Here is a 17,824-nt window from a genome sequence, read left to right as displayed (position 1 = left end):
TCCAAGCACACCTCCACCCTGAGTGTCTGGGGTTCCCATCTGACCTGCACCAATACATCTGTCTGTGTTTCCTTGGTTCTTGGTACCTATATCTTGGCATGAGTGTCTGGATGATGCGGTATCTTCCCTTCCCACAGGCTATAGCAACTACGAAAATTTTTCCGCCAAACTGCAACACAGCTATGGCAGCTAGCTAGTGTTGGTTGAAGGTGAAGGAGTGTGAAGCATCTTGTTGACCCACTAACAAGGAGAACACCGCACACACGGCCAGACTCTTGTTGAGCTTCAAGTGAGCAGAGAGTGGGTATCAGGAAGGAGCGTCACTCACTGACCCATCACTCACCCACTCCACAATTTAAGTGACTACCAAGCACTTAGCATCACTTTTGGGTATAGCCATTTCCAAGGATGCATGAGACAAATTCTCCACTTCAAAACCCTCATAGCCTAGTGGGGGGAGATAAGAAATGTATAATTAAAACATGAACATTATGACGGCAGTGGAAGGATCCAGGAAGACAGTTCAGTGGGGAAACCTCTTGCTCTGCAAGCATGAGAACCTGAGCTCAGATTTCCAGCAGCCATATGAAAGCCAGACCTGGCAATGAACATCTGTAACCCCAATGCACATCTGTAACCCCAATGCACATCTGTAACCCCAATGCACATCTGTAACCCCAGTGTCGGAGTGGGTGGGTGAGACAGGTGGACACCCCCGGAGCTGGCTGTCCAGCCAGTATAACTGAAACAGTGAGTTCTAGGGACACCTCATCTCAGAAAAATAAGGTGAAGAGCAATAGAGTAAGACAGGGGACATTGACCACTGACACACTGATCTCCACATGTACACAGAGGATTGAGAGCCCTGACACACACATATGCACCCACATGCATCACCACACACAAACACACACACACACACAACTGTAGAAAAGCAAAGTGTCAATACCAGCCAGGACTATGAGGACTGGGGTTGTAGCTAGGCGGCAGAGCTTTGGTTGAGCATCCTAGGGGTCTGGTTCTGTCTCAGCACTGAAAACACAAGAGTATAAGGCATCATGAGGAGTGACTAGTGACTCTGAGAGAGTTTCACTTCGCCTCTCTGAGCCAGTCTGCACAACAGGTCGAAACGACTATCTCGATGGGTTTCTGTGAGAAGCTGTGGGGACGGTACACATGAAAGTGCTTCCCAGATGAAAGAGTTTATTACTGCCTGATGGGTTCTGAAAATTAAAAGAGGATTCCAAAATCCAGAGTCTCATCACGATTGTTTCACGGGGAATAAGACAATTATTTTAAATGCTTGAAAGCGAGTAACAGGCTGGATGATTCCACTGTCTGGAATGTCTGCCTTTCCCTCGACGTCTGAACGGCTCATTTCCACATCCTCTAACCCCTTTCCCCAAGTGTCTTTCTCTCCACAGAGTCCATCCATCCTGCACATCTTATTTATTACTACAAAGCTGTCTCTGGCTCTGCACCTCTGCCCTCCAGATCACTGTAATCCTCATCTGATCTCACTGTTCCCTGGTATGTGTTACCGTCTGACATACTCAGTAATTCGCCCTTTTTATAGTTTACCATTTGTCTCCTTCCAGTAGAATATAAGTTCCAGGAAGGCAGAGATCTTTGCTATGGTTGTGGATGTATTTGCAACACAGGAGGTATTCAATAATGCTAGTTAGATGAGAGAATAAAAAAACAAAATTCATGTCTCATGGCTACCATAGCAAAAGATACCCAGAGAAAAGGGATTCAGGAACAGAGAACGTAAAAACCAAAGTAGGTCTGAAGAGATGATGGTGGAGGGGATTCGTGGCCATGGTGTGCAAAACGCAAGCTTCCAATCTTTAGACTAACACAAGCAGAGGGGCTACTTGGGAAGCTTATAAAGGTCAGGCCATTTTTATGCAGCAGGCAGTGATAGACCCCATGCCATTTCAGAAGACAAACTGGCATAACCATAGAGAATAATTTCTCACTGTGTATCTGTTATCTGTTGTTGCATAACCAATTGTCCCAGAGCTTAGCAGGTTAGAATAACAAATACATTGCCTTGTAGATTCCAAATAATGCAGTGTATTTCATTTGTATTTTAATAAATAAAAGTTGCCTGAAGTTCAGAAAGTAAAACAGCTGTTCCGATTAGTCTTACAGACCAGGCAGTGGTGACACACACCTTTAATCCCAGTAGCCACATTAGTTTGCCATAGAAACCAGGTGGTAGTAGTGCATGCCTTTAATCCCAGCACTAGAGAGGAATATAAGACGGGGAGACAGTTCTCACACACAGTCTCACTCTGAGATTCCAGGAGGCAGGAGCGCCATTTTGGCCTGAAGTAGTGGCTGGCTGTTTTGTTTTTCTGACCTTCAAGTTGAACCCCAATTTCCATCTCTGGGTTTTTATTAATTGTGCTCTGTGGTCAGGAATATAGACTGTTCAGTTGGTTCTGGCTCAGTCTTTTCAAAGGTTCTGGTGACAACATTTGCTATTGTCACTTGAAGGCTCATTTGGAGAGGGAAGACCTTCTTCTAAGACAGTTCACCTCATGGCTGAAACTTTAGTTCCTTGCCATTTAGATAGATCTTTCCAGAGGGTTCCTGGTGTACCCTTTTGACATTTTCTAGTTCTCCCCAGAAAAGCAACCCAAGAAAGAACCTGGTAGAAGCTGGGATCCTTTTTGAATTTTTCTTTAGAAATCACATTCTCTCCATTAGGCCTTCTCCTGTTGGCTCACCGGTGTTCCCTGCTCATGGATATATTGATCACATGAGAACATGAACGCCAGGAGGTGGAAAGACCGAGGGCCACCCAAAACATTGGTTACCATGGATTGTACCTAAGGAAGCTGCCAGAATGATTGGAGGCCACTGACATTACCAGTTTCCCCAGCTACCTAGAGAACACTGACCAGAGACGTGTTATCTCCTACCCAGAGTCATATCAGGCATCTGGCTAAATATATCACTAAAGAAAATCTGAGTATCAAAGCTTGGATCTACCTCGGAGTTCCTTGTATCATTTTCTTAGGCCCTGAATGCTATTTTCTGCTTATCAATACTTCTTTTGTTGGACCTGCTGTAAATGAAATGAAAGATCTGAAGATGCTCAGAATCTAAAAGAGGAACAACTGAGGATGTTGACCTGGGAATCTGCACCACACCCTCCAAAATCTCTTCCCATCCATCCCTGAGAAGCAAGCACATGTAATCAGCCCATAACTACATCACATACAAGAGTCCTTCCCACAGAAAGATTCGTAGACGAATGAAAAGGCCTGAGAGGATAAGTCGGTTTCTGAATTGGAAAGCATCGCCACCAGAGGCTATCAAATGGCACTTCTTTCTCAGGCAGGACTGTGCTTCATCCAATACATGAGTGGCATTTTTTCTGTTACTAACATCCCCAGAAGATGCAAAGTATATGGGTTGGATTTCTATTGGGGGGAGTGAGACTGTTTTTGTTGCTGTTCGGGTTGTGTGTGTGTGTGTATGTTTTGTATATTGCTGGTATATATGTTCATGTGTGCAGGTACAGATGTCAGAGAAGATATGGTGGGGAGAGGCTCTTGCTCTGTTGTGCTCTGCCTTATTCCCTGGAGATGGAATTTCTTACCAAATGCAGGCTAGAATCCAGAAAATCTGAGCCATACTCCTGTCTGTGCCCACTCCATGCTAATGGGATTATAAAAGCACCTGACCATTTCCAGTTTTTTACATGAGCTTTAGAATTCAAACTCAGATCCTCCTGCCTGCTCAGGGAACACTCAACCACTGAGCGTCTCTTCAGCCCTTCTCTCTTATCTTAAATCAAAAGTGACCTTTCTCAGACTGCTTACTGCACCACACATCTCGGCCAGTCAGGAAGGATCAACCACAAGGTAGCAGGTGAAGGACTTGGGGTGGTTGGGGGTGGTGAGGCCACGTAAAGCCATCACGAGGAGGGTTGACACCTCCTCCTGGCTTGTGTGGGGTGGTATGGGAGCTCGACAGAGCCCAACTCACAGGGGTAACAAGTAACTCAAAACCCTCTCCCTTGGGGTGAGTCTCAAGTGCCAGCCAAATAATTTTGGTAATGATAAATGCAGAGCATAAGAACCAAGTGTAGGCTTGAATTCTGTGGAAGTCTTAGGAATGTCATTTCAGAGATGTAAAATCAGCTTGTGAATTGGGGGGAAGGTAGTTAGCAGTAGCAGTCCCCACAGTGAGCACCCAGAGATTGCTAAACAGGGTTTAGCAAATGTCAATTTTCGATTTTCAAAAATTCAAAAGAATAAATAATTAAAGCATTTTCAATGCCTTATTCTGCCTGTTACCTTTGGTCATTATCACCAAGCAGTATTAGCATTGACATCCATACATATAGAAACCCAGGATAATAGATATTAATCAGTCTGCCTCTAATCACAAAGCAAAAAAGCGTCAATGTTAAACTCCATTCGACTCCTCTGAGGTCAGAGTCCGTAGGCTTACCTGCTACCCTAAGCTGTTTTAAGGGGTTAAATCAGGAGCTTGCTGGTACACATCATCCATGAACCACGTGATGAGATTCAAAAGCTAGAAACCTAGCATCTTTCTAGGTAAATATAATTTTTCTCTCAGTTTAATAGAGTCTTTGGTGCTTCTGAATTCTGGGGCAATTTAAATGTGTTAGGAAGCATATTGACTCCCTTATTTTGAACCTGGAGAGACTCACGAGCAGGTTAGACACTCTAATCAATGATAATCCAGACCTCTCCTGTCTCTGCCAACCAGAAAAGCAGCAATCATCTAGTCCTGAGAGGCTCTCAGGAGTTTCCTTCTATTGGTTGGACCACCCACTCCTATCTATTTATCTATTGAGTCCGGGAGACCAGTGACTATTCAATCCAGGTGTCTATTATAAGAAATCAACAAGCAGATATGAATATCGACACGAGTTTGTTTTTATTCCTTAGACAGACTGAGTCACTCGGATGTGGGAAAGAAGGCCACATCACCAAGCTTCAGTTCAGCTTGAGAGATGTCCTATCCACTCCTCATCCCTTGCTCCCCCCCTCTGATGTGAAAGGCTTGGAAGACTGTTTTGCATTCATTCTGTCCCTGCCTCCTGCACCTAGGATTTTGTTGCTCGCTGAGGTACGTTCCTGGCGCATTGCATCCAAAGGAGGTCAGAGCGGGGACGAAGCAATACTTCTCAGCTGGTCCCAAATTTAAGAAGCCACAAGGTAATTCCATGCATCTTCTCCTTCCCTGGTAACATTTCCAAAATCTATGCGCACTTCATTTATTAAAGAAGACTATCCAGACTGAAGAGATGGCTCAGTAGTTAAGAGCATTTGCTGTACAAGCATCAGGACCTGAGTTTACATCTCCAGGGCCCACATAAAATCCAGTCATATCCATGCACACCAATAACCCCGGCACAGGAGGGATGGAGGAGGAACCAGCCAGTCTAGCTGAAAAAGGCAAGCTCCAGTTTCTGTGAGAGACCCTGTTTTGAGGGAATCAGGCAGAAGGTGATTAAGTAGAGCACCTACATCCTCCTCCAGTCTCTGCACATGCGTGCAAGAGCACATGAACAAACACACATTTCTCTTTCCCTCTCCCCACCTCCCCATACATGAAAGAAATAGAAGACTTATCCCCATCCCCATTCTTTTCCCTTTCTCATTATTTATGCCACTTACGTAAGTCAGCAAGGTCTATTATTTAACCATCACACCGCCTGGCCTTAAATCTCCACCCCACACCTTTGCTGTGTGACCTTGTTCGAGCCACTTATTTCTCTAAGGACATGCATATTTCTCTGCCAAAGAGGGATAACGAGGAACCATTTCTAGAGCTCTTATGAGATGGTGAGTTGAAATGGAAAACACCTGTCCAGTGTTGAGCACAATGCCCTGCCCTCAGCAAGGGAGGGCTGAGTTTTGGATGCTGTGGTGATGAGGCCAGAAGTGGAGGGAGGGTTGCTGATGAGCAGACCCACTTGTCATAAGCAAACATTCGAAAGAAACTTGTGAGTGAGGAGGCTCTTTCCCAGACCAAGGGTTCCCAAGGAACTGCTCGTGATGCTGCTGCCTGGGGTAGCAGGAAGGAACTGAGGCAATTATACAGTATGCAACAGAAATAATTTCATTTCTAATGCCTTTCCCCTGCTGGGCCACTTTAGACCCAAATAATAACAACAAGGCAGAGGCAGGAACAAGCGGGGCAGGCACGTTCTGAAGGAGCTCAGTGATGAATAGACGGGACCCCAGGACTCATTTTGTCCTCCAGACATCTACAGTGGAGAGTCCCTGGGGCCACAGCTGCAGTTCTATGCTGATAGGCAGTGCCTTGAGCCACTGGAGGCTAAAGCCTCTCCGTGAGAACAAGCTGACATCATTCCAGGGCTCCAGGGAAGTCAGAGGTCCTCCCTTCTCTTTTTACCTGGGCAGACAGCAGACTTCCCTCTTCACCTCCTTGGAAAAGTGGAAGTCCTTTGAAGATACCCTAAAATTATAGCAACATTGCCCATATAACCTGAAACTGATGCCTGTATTCAGTGTATTCTTATACCAGCCTATTGTGAGAGCCCCCACAAGCAGGTCTCCTCTGCTCCCACCTTCACACATACACACACACACACACACACACTGCCCCATAGTCTCCAATCAACCTCCAGGTCACTGAGTTGGGGGCATTGCAGCAATATAGCCTCTTCTACCTAGGGGAGTTCGTGGAGTTCCTATGCCCCGGTGACTCATCTCTGGCTCCTCCCTGTACACTGGAGACAACAAGAGCCTTGACTCCTCTGAAGAAGGCCATCTCTGTGTCTCCTAGGGAAAGAATGAAATATTCTCTCCCAGGAGCAGCATGCCTACCAAGGGTGTCAATTTAACCCATTTGTCAGACTAAGGCAAAAGGGACAAAATGAAGCAAAACCTGTTATCCAACAGGCAAGTTTCTCTCCTTTCTCTGGACTCCTCTGTAAACTGAGTGTCTGAATCTTATAGCTTTATTTCTCCTACATTCTAACACACTGACAAGCTATTTACCAAGCCTATGTGCTTAGATAATATGACTCTATTGTGTCTTTTAAATAAGAAAAAAATCAATTACACCAATGATGGGGAGAAGTGAAAGGCAGGGAATATTCACACTGGACTCCAGCACTCTTTGAGGTATTAAAAAGTACAGCAATAACATCAGTCTACAACCCAGACTTGGTGAGTAAACAGCTTCCACAACCCCAGTCTCTCTATAAATTATCATGGAAATCTGGAGGGATGCATATGCCCAAAGGCAAGCCATGGCTACTCCCAGGGCCATAAGATACCTTTTGTGGATAAAAGGGAGGGAACATGATACACTTGCTTAGCAGTTAACTAAGTGGTAACACACAGAGACGCAGAGGAGAGTTACTGATGAGGAGCTAACCCAAATTATTTCTTTTCTAGTGTCTGTGGCTTTCATACATTTCCTATGTACCCAGAGGGTCCTTGTTAGAGCATCCAGTAAGATTGAAATGTTTGGTAAATAAGTCAAACCAGAGAGTCCAGGAACTAAAAACTTGACACCACTCTTTTGGGAGAGAGTAATAGGAGAGAAGCTCAGTACTGGGGAACTGTTGCCCTCTTAGGCTACAAGGTCACTCAGCATGACCTCCAAGGAGCCCAAAGAATCTAAAGTTCTATAAATGTTATCTGAGAGAAATATGAATGACTGGGCCATATTCTGAGTTTTCTCCAAGACCTAAAACCTTACAAAAGAGTGAATGTCTGATAGCAACCAGATTTTGAGAGATTCTGCCAATGTGGCTTCAAAAGAATCTCAGCTTGGATTCTCCATAACCTGTGAAGGTGGAAAAAACACCTTCTTTGCTCTAGTTTTGTAGCTGTTGACCCCAAAGGAAAGAGGGAAGAGAAGATCAGAAAGGATGAGTCTCCAGACGGGGGGCTTGGCTCAAGGATGCCTAATCATATGTCATACTCATCCCACAGGCTCATGTGTGCATGAATGCTTGCACGCACACACACACACACACACACACACACAGAGAGAGAGGGAGAGAGAGAGAGAGAGAGACCCATATACAGACACTGTGTGACTTTCACAGTCACACTTCTTAATATCATAGTGCAGCTTTCAGTAATAGGGGAGATGGAGACAGCTCTCTCCAGGCAAAGTCCGTGTGTCTTTTTCCCCCCTTGTCCTTGTTTCTCAGAGAACAGTGTGACATGAGACCCGTTTGGCCTCAGCAGATTGATCCTGAAAATATTTAAAGCAGTCTTTTTTTATGAGACTCTGAGCTCCCCTCCACTTTCCCTGGTATCAGAAGAGGAGCCAATGAGTTTCTCTCACGTTGAGGCTTCTCTAAATTATTCTCAAGATTACATTTGCATGTTATAAACAGAAATAATCCAGCTCGGAAGGTAGAAGACTGATGGCTGATTCATCCCCACAAACCTTCCAGTTTATGGAACAAAGACTCAAATCAGTGGCGTTAAGGAGTCACTGCCAAGAGAGCATGAGTGGCTACCAGCCTTGGGAAGTGACGTGCTACTGGGCAGAACTAATCATGCCTTGGCATTTCAAGAGCAGTTGTGCTAGCAGGAAAGACCATCACCCACAAGAGGGAAAAAGTAGGAGGCACTCATTAGGTTGGCCTCCAGAGAAAGATAATATTTACATGGGGCCATCTGCACCTATATCGGTGACTCTTAGGAAGGAAAAAAAATCATTTGAGAAAAATCAAAGCCTGGAGAATAGGAAATTGGATTGCACCTTTGCTGCCAGCAAAGAGACTGAATTAGGTAGATGGTTTTTCCACCCCCAGGCCCATGTCTGAAGAATTTAACATGAACTTTAGGAGAGAGTGGGATAAATGAGAGATAATTTTTAATGGATAATTTGTATCTATTAAAAATGTCCACATAGACTCTCTTAGAAGTCTGAGCTTTCGTGAGAGGTGATTACCCTGAAGCATGGATACACACACACACACACACACACACACACACACATATATCACCCAGATCCCTGTTAAAACATAACTTCATGGGCCTTGGCTTTAGATTTTAATTCAGGATCTTATTTGGAAAAGAAGCAAAAACATGCATTTTTAACCATCTTCCTAGATGATTCAGATGCAAAGTTCTTCTTTGCAATCCCTCAGGGAAATGCTGCCTAGGACCTCTACAGCAGATCAGAATCTTTGTGTTCCAGGCAAAGACAGTTGATGGAATCAGATTATTCTTTAGGCAACCAAAACTGAGAAATGCTGGGGATGTAGCTCAATAGCAGGATCACTGCTTAGTGTCCATAGGACCCTGGGATTAATCCCTGGCTCCACTAACAAGCAAGAAGATCACATCTGGGAGGTCCCTACGTATTTCTGGTTCTTACCCTCTCAAATCTCTTTCCTGTTCCACATCTGAGCTCAGAGATATTATCAAAGCCCACAGAAAACAAATTTGTAGTGCATTTGTGAATATGAAACAGCAAAGCCCAAAGCTGAGACCCAACAAATCAGCTTCCCGATTCTCTTGAAGTAGATTGGATTCACTTAGGCCGTTCTCTGGACACCCTCATCAAACAGCGGCACATGGGAAAGATGAAAAGAAAGCTTGCTCAAGTGGCCCTAATGCGGCAGGATGAATCAAGTATAAACACAGTATTTGCATCTGAAGCAGAGGTTGGGGGCAACGCTGAACATCTAGTTCCCCAGGAGAGGAGCAAGTATTAGCCTAAAAGGTTTGTAGCCTGATCAGAAGCTGTAAAGGGCTTGTATGTACAGAAGGACCTAGAGAGGGAGTCCACAAACTGGCTAGTGCCTCATCCAACCTCAGGAGCCCCAGAACAGAAAGTAGCAGGACACCCAGTTAGGAAAGGATGAGTTGCTCAGGCAGCTTCCCTGTGACTGAGAACAAGGGCCTATCCCCAGGGAGCTGCAGTGCTGTGCCTTGTGTCCATGGCAAAGCCTGTTGTGTAGATGGCAACGCGCTCTCTTACCTCTGCTCCTCAAGAGGAACCTCACAGGCTGCCCGCTGCCAAAACGGATGGATGGGGAAGTGTTCTGCTTGACATTTAGAGAAGAAGCTCCTCATCTCCGCATGGGGACCTAGCGGGGCTCTTGATCCATTCCAGAGCTGGACACTCACCCTCTGCCACTGTCCCCCGCCCCCACAGTCACCTGCACTCCCAGGGGGGAAAAGGGTCTGAAATCCCGGGCTTTCTTCCGGAGTGGGTAACAGAGAAATGAACAGAGAGCAGAGATTCAGCACCAAGGACAGCGGAAGCCTAACTCTGGAAGGCTGCTCTTGGAAGTCGCCTCTCCATCATCCTTGGCTTTTGCCCTTTGAAAAGTCTCAGGTTGCACCAACAACAGACATGCTCAAAGCCCTTCTTCCTTTAGGGTGGTGGGAAACTCTGATGCGGGGCCTGGGGTCCTACGGAGGACAATGTCCTACCAAAACCCTTGAGGATCAGCCACCCTCCGAAGCCGCGGCTAAGGGATAAGGACTCCTACCCAGGTAGAGCAAAGGATGCCAAGGAGGAAGAAGAAGCGGGTGGCATCCGCCGAGGTCCCAATGCCTGGGGAGCAATCTGCCCGACGGAGACTCAGAGGAAAGGGTGCTCCAGGACAAGCGGCGCTAGAGTGGTCTGAAAAACTTCTGTTCCCGGCCGCTCAGCTCTGGTCTCTGCCTCTCCTCTCCTTACAATCCTTGCAGAGGCCATGGGCGGTTTGTCGCTCCATCCTTCAGGTGCTTACCTTCAAGCCATAGGGCGCCCGGGAGCAGAGACGGCACCGGCTGCTCGACGCTTCCGGCTCCCGCCGCATCCACGCACGGCCGCCCCTCCGGCAGCCGTCCGGGGCCGCCGGTCCCCTCTGCGGGTCCCTCAGCTCCCGGCCCCGCCGCGCCGTTCAGATCCCCGGCGGGCAGCCGCTCGGCCGGCTCGGGCCCGCGGGGAACAGTGGACGGGCCGCGGCGGGGCAGGGTGGGGCAGGGCGGGAGGGTGGGAGCGCAGCGCGGGGAACCAGGAGCGGAGGCGGGCTGGTGGCACTGTGTGAGAGAGGCGACCAGCTCCGGCACTGAGACTGGACAGCTCCACGGAGCCAGAGCGCTGTGAGCGCGAGAGGAGGGGGCGGGGCCGCCCCGGCCACGAGGATCCTGGAGCCCCGCCCATGAGACAGGCCTCACCCACCCAGGGCCTGTAGAGTGCAATCTCTACACTGTCGGGCCTGGGGAAGGAACGGAAGAGAACTGAGACAGCGCATTCATCCATGGCTTTGGGTAGAGGACAGCCTGCGCTCTGGACTGCCCACTAGTATCCCCCTACACTCATCAAGTAATACCCTATCCATCTAAACCTATTCTGGCACAGCATTCTCAACACCAGCCTTTAAGGAGTCGGGGCCAAGAGCTGGGCTAGACACTACCAGTGGTACATCAAGTCTTTGAAGGAGAAATAGATTCTGGAAGGTCGTCCAGGGTCTGTGTACAGACCTCAGGTCCAAAAATTCATAACAGTTAGTCTTGTTTCTGTTTTCCCAGAGGAAGACCTAGGCAGAGCTGATTTAAGACAGAAACTATAAAGAAAGAAGTCCCTGGACATTCCAGCTCACCCTTGTCTCTGCACTGAGGTGCGTATTCAGGACAGCAGGAGGAGAAGGGGAAAGAGACACGGTCTTCTTGGGCCCTTCCCGGGGTCATTTCCCACCCAGGGAACCTACTGCCCTTTCCTTCCTCTCTCTTTCACATCTTTTTCATGCAGCTGGTGCTGTCTGTCCTGCTTCCATTGGCCTCTGTGTCAGATTTAGAAGTCACAAAGAAGGACAAAGCCAGGTCCCTATTCTCACGTGGGATCAATTCACCAGAGTAGAGAATTCCACGAAAATACTTGGGCTTACACAGGTGCTGTGCAACACCAACATGGAGAACTCAAGAGAAAATGAGAATTCAAGGGCCGTTGCAAGTCCCCGAGGAGAAGGTGGCGCAGAATTCCAACAACAGCACAGAGGACTGTCCGCATGTAGCAGAAAGTTGGCCCTACACTTAGCTACAAAGAAGAGAGTTCTTCCATTGACTCACACGATCCAGAAAACTGGGATTGGAAAAAGACCTTGGTATGCAACTTATCCCTGTTTGGTTTGGAAGAGGAGAACTGTAGTCCAGAGAGAAGGTGTGCCCTTCCAAACCCCATGGGGACTGAGCAGAGGAACAGTCTCTACCTCCTGAGACGTGGCACATTTTCCTTAGATATGACCTTGTATGGAGGCATTTCAAGGAGGGGAAACCATGAGGAAATGCAATGTTGCCTGTTCTTGGCCCTGTCTGCTATATATGGCTATCGATGAAGACAGAGGAGAGGAAGCTCTGAGTGAACATGATGTACTCTCCCCTGCCCCTGTTCATTATGCTCTGGATCTAGCCTGTTCCCTGATGTTTTTTAAGCTTGGTAGGGAAGTGTTAGTGTAATGGTTTAAATAAAATGCTGCAGGTCCCCAAGTGGCAGCAGTGGACAGTGGGCCATGAGACTACACCACAGGTCCCTGAGCAGCAGCAGGCAGCAGGTCCCAAGACCATGGTGGACCATGAAGGTAGCCAGATCCCAGGCAGGAAGCCTCATTGTGGGTGAGAGACCTAGATGGATAGGTACGCCATGCAGAATGAAGTTGGATATTTATTTAGTGGGTTATGAAAGGGAAAGGGAGAAGAGCAGAAAGACACAGAGAGAGAGGGGGAAGGAGAGAAGTGGGAAGAAGGGAGATACAGAAGCTGCCTCTGAGAGAGAGAGAGAGAGAGAGAGAGAGAGAGAGAGAACTCAGGCTGAAAGCTGAAGATCAGCTTGCCTCAGCTGATGGGGGAGGGAGTAGGAGTGGCTTGTCTCTTAAAGGGACAGGCCAGACACTTACATCCCCATCTCTTTTTTATAACAAAAAGGCAGGAGGTTAGGCACAATAGGTTAAAGGAATTGGGGCAGCAGATTCTCAAGACTGCTTCTTGCTTATTTGTGAGTGTCATCTTGGGGGTGGGAGAGGCAGACCTGAGAAAGCTGTGTGCTGGTCACATGCTGGGGTATCTGGTTTCTTTGTTCCTGTCTGGTGTTTGTGGTATGGAAATGTCTGGTGTTTCTTATACCTGTTTAAGGTATTGGCAAACAGAGGACAAAGTTAAGTTTAGGGGAAAAAAAATTAGGACCAGAGAATCGAGAGGCATGTATCTGACCTGTTTAAGGTGGATCCTTTAATTTGGCTCCCTGGAACTCACAAGAATTCCTTGGATTTGTGAAAACAGAAGTTTGAGACAGCAGCAGAATGATTGTGACAGATGTTTTTGCACAATGAAAAGTACTTTTAAGACTATGGAAGGCAGTGTAAGAGAGAAATTTCCTAGTGTGTATTTGTCCTCACTCCTTTATAACTTGTAGGTATATACCTTAATAACTTGTATTTGCATTTTGCTGAAATTTGTTTGGTGAGGTTTTCCTTTTAAATAACAAAACCTCTCAGCTTTCAAGCTGCATTAGAGATTTTTGATAAGGATAAAATTTTACTTGCGCTATTGATTTTTAAATGACAGAGAACTTACTTGGTTGGACCTAGAGCTACGCCTCAGGTCTCCATGGTCACTGAGGGTCATATTTGCCTTTTGCTGTTTAGTGCAGGGCCTGCCAGGCTCTAGAAAATCCTGTGAACTAAGAAATCTGTAGGAAGACAAGCCTACCTTGACCTGAGCAGCTAGGCTGTCGATTCAGCGATTCTGTCCACATCTGGAAATGTTCAGTTTAGATGAAAGGCAGTTTTCCCCAGTGGTCAGCACTTGGCAGTTGAAACAAAGTGCAGATGGACATTGTTGTGTGCCCATTTGTCTTCTGTCTTCTTTGTAGGAAATAGAATGCTGCTGCTAGGAGCCAACCTGTCTCTTTTTGTTATGAAAAGCCTTTTAATAATAATTAAATATTTACATGCCATATTCCCCAGATCTCTGAGCAGTTGAGGGCTGTTTATCAGGTATAGATGAGTTGTAACTACAGCATAGAATCTGCCTGGGGAGCTGAGTCTAAGTTTGACTGTACTGGCTAAACTTAACAGGTAAAGCAGGGTTGAATTAAATATAAAGTATATTTGTAAGAGACTTAAAAGTACCTACCAGTTTAAAACATGAGACATTGTTTTTGTAGTCTGAAATGAGATACAATGAATAGACAATTATAACATTTAACAGTAAACATAGGTGCATTTAAGTTACATGTATGAACATACACATACAGAGTGAACAGGAATTGGGTGAAGTGGATATTCTTGGTGGGCCCTACCAAAAGTCATGCCACTGCACAAAACACACATGTAACAGAGTCAGCAAGAGGAATTTAAAGACAAAAACATAAGTAAACTGGGGGGACCAGGCAGGGTATACTTCAGTAAAGATGGCGGGACTTGGTCACCTGACCTGGTTCACAGTTAATATGACAGTGAAGTCATCTGACCTCAGTTAAGATAGCAGTAAGGTCACCTGATCTCAGTCAAAATGGTGGTGGTCACATGTTGTATGGAAAAACTATGTTTCTTAAACCGCGGAAGTTTTAAACATAATAACAAGAGAGACCTAGAGGCATGATCTGCCCTGCTGCCGAGGTGCCATACCACAAGTCGTGGCAGAGAGCAAAAGCTGGAATTGAAAACAGCTGCCTCATGGATCCGACCAATCTTGTTGACAGCAGTAGCAGTAGCAGGGACCGTTTGAGGAGGTGGAGCCAGTGGAGCCTGTAGGACCTCAGCAGAGTGAGGCATTATTACACCATAGTGGAAAACGTGAAAACCTGCAGAAATGGCAACACCACAAGGCTCATAGGGGGATGTCTCCCCTCTATAGGCAGGGTGTATAATGGCAGCAAACACTGCAGAGCTTGTAGAAGAGTGTCCTCTCTCTACAGATAAGGTGTTAAAGCCTGACTGGCTCCAGTCTGGGTGATTTGGAAGCCAGAGAGGTTAGAGGCTGCTCTGAGCAGTCTCTCATGGTGGGGACCACTGATGAATGGTCCAAAAGAAAAGAAAACAGAAGAAAGAAAAACCTGAGAGACCCTGGGCCCCCAGTTGAATGTACCACAGATCGTGGGCAGTGCTAATATGGGAGGACTGACCCTGGGTTGGCCAGTCACGTTTTTAGCTATGGAAAGCAGCAAAGGGCTCAACCATAGCTGTTAAGGTTGTAATGGGAGCTAGAAGGGGAAACTCACCACCAAAGCTGCTCATGTGCATAGAGTGCTCAGGCATATGGAACACATGGTTGTTGTAGAAAAATATATCCGGTTCCAGATCCCGACCCTGGGAGAGGGGTGGGAGGACCTACCAAATATGACAGCACCAATGTAATGGTTTAAATAAAATGCTGCAGGTCCCCCAGTGGTGGCAGTGGGCAGCAGGCCATGAGACCATGCCACAGGTCCCTGAGCAGTGGCAGGCAGCAGGCAGTGGGTCCCAAACCACAGCAGGCCATAGAGGCAGCTGGGTCCCAGGCATGTGCCAGGTGAGAGACTGAGACAGAAAGGCACACCATGCAGAGTAAAGTTGAATATTTATTTAGTGGACTATGGAAGGGAAAGGGAGATGGGGGAAGAGCAGAGAAAAAGGCAGAGAGAGAGGAGAGGAGGGGAGAAGTGGGGAGAAGGGAGAGACATAAGCTGCCTCTTCAAGAGAGAAACAGAAAAGGAACTCAGGCTGGAAGCTGAAGATCAGTTTGCCTTGGTGGACAGGGGAGGGAGTGGGTGTGACTTGTCTCTTAAAGGTACTGGACAGACCATTACAGTTAGGACCACCAGAAACATCAACATGTTTCACATTTGCTTTTAAAGCATTCAAACATTCAAAAATGATATGGTTGGATCCCATTGTTTCATTTGAGCCCTCAGCATGTTCTTAAAATCTACTGAAAGAGGGACTTGGTGCTTCTCAACTTACCTCTGTAAGGGATCAGCCTCGAATAAAATGCTTCTTGCCAGGGTAGAGGTATGGGGATTTAGAAAATATTAGTAAAGAATAGAAAGACACAAATGAAAATAATAAAATGGAAAAACATAGAATAGTATCAGGAGAGAGTTCCAGTGAGTACTGAAATTAGCCCATGTTTAATTTCCAACTCTTTTAAATACCCCTGACCCAAAAAGTAGGACTAAGACAAAAAAACTGCATTAACATGATACAAGGAAATGAACAGACCAGTTGAAGGTCACGGGCTACACCCACAGTTAAACATTCTGTTGCTAGAACAAAATAAATCACGCTCAAACCCTAGACCAAAACTTCCTATAAGCAAACCACTGAGTGGAATGCAAAGTTATCTCCTTAAGGGAACTGGACCTTAGTTGGATCCTTAAACTTTTGTTTGAGGTAGGAACACATCTTCTTCTCTATTCCTGAAATACAAGGGCTGGATATTAGCCACACCTGTTGAGAAGCCATAACCTTACAAGAACAGAACTCTCTGGTCTAAATCTAGGTAGGATCTTTGTTTGAGGTAGAAGCACACTAACCTTGAAGGACCTAGAGGTAAGTTCCAACTCTCTAACCTTTGGTCAATGTGTAAATAGGCTCACATTTTTCAGATATCCACACACCTGTATGAAGTTTCATCTAGTCTGGTGTCATGCCTCTGTTATCCAACAGTTAAAAGATGTTGCCTAAATTGTTTAATCTCTCTGGGTCTCAGTGTTCATATCTTTACCCTGGTACACACGATACCTATATCTCTGGAATGCCCTGAGGATAACAGGTGAGCTCTCGACTTAATAAACACTCTGGCTGCTCTTAAGCGGGGAGGTTTGTTTTGCTGTCTGAGGAGACAGAAGCAGGAGCCAGATGATGTCGGTGAAGAGGCCTCCACCCAAAGACACCACACCTCTACCCTGCCTGTTTTATCCACATCCTGCATGGCTGAGTGATTTCATGCTGCCTGTGAGTGAGACGGATGGATCTTTTAGTTTTCAATTAGCAAACGCCTTGCTTTTTAAACAAGCAGTGCAGCAAGCAGATGCTCTGGGTGATTGATGGCAGGGAACATCTGTGGCCAAGCAGTGGCTGTGCACCAGAGACTCCCAGCTTCCCGTGAGGGGGCCCTCTGGAGGTCATCCAGTGCCTCCCTGACCACCAGACTGAGCTGGCTCCAATCCAAGTAGGTCAGGTGGGAACCAGACACCCCTTTTCCTCATATGCTTCCTGGAAAGGGGGGTACAGTAATGGTTTTTCTTAACTCCTTAATTGTGTGCTGCAGAGCTCAGGGGCTAAGATGTTCTATCTCACATGCCTCCTAAATCTTCAGTTTACCTCTACTTTTGTTGTTGGTGTGGGGTTAGATGCATACATTTCTGTGGGCCCGTGCATATGTGTGCCTTGTGAACACCAGAAGTCAATATAAGACGTCTTCATCAACCTTTCTCCACCTTAGTTTTCAAGACAGGGTCTCTCATTGTATTGAAGCTCACCAATCTGGCTAAATTGATCAGCCAGTGATCCACCTGTCTCTGACTCCCCAATGCCTGAGCTGTTGACTTATGCTCTTGAGTGTCCTAGGGGATCTAGGCTAAGGTTCTTATGTCTGTGTTGCAATCACTTTATTGACTGAAATTTCTGTCAAGTCCAAGATCAAGGTGCTGGCAGATTCAGCATCTGGCGTGGGACTGCTTCCTGGGAAGGCTAACAAGGCATGAAAGGCAATCAGCTAGGTCAGAGGATAAAGCAGAGCAACGAACTTGGCCTTATGTGCTTGATGGTGTCTGTCATGATACAGAAACCCTGAGAGAGGTGTCGTGTTCCTAGTTACTAAAGTTACTGAGAGTCACAACCGGCGATGGAAAACCCAAG

At 46.5% G+C, this 17,824-nt stretch overlaps 1 protein-coding gene across 3 annotated transcripts in view; it reads right to left on the bottom strand.

The window, feature by feature from the left end:
* Drd2 (dopamine receptor D2) overlaps window positions 1-10,867 on the bottom strand; it is a 63,640-nt gene extending 52,773 nt beyond the window's left edge. For 2 of the 3 annotated variants that reach the window (XM_057767624.1, XM_057767626.1), the window contains exon 1: window positions 10,736-10,867. The gene's annotated coding sequence lies outside the window, so the exon portion shown is untranslated. The remainder of the gene's footprint in view (window positions 1-10,735) is intronic. The other variant, XM_057767625.1, reaches the window with a different exon arrangement.
* Between the last annotated feature and the right edge of the window lie 6,957 nt (window positions 10,868-17,824).

This window comes from Chionomys nivalis, chromosome 4 (genome assembly GCF_950005125.1).
Source record: "Chionomys nivalis chromosome 4, mChiNiv1.1, whole genome shotgun sequence".
NCBI classification, from domain to species: Eukaryota; Metazoa; Chordata; class Mammalia; order Rodentia; family Cricetidae; genus Chionomys; species Chionomys nivalis.
Note: the sequence above shows the minus strand (reverse complement) of the source record. Positions and strands in the feature narration are given on the sequence as shown.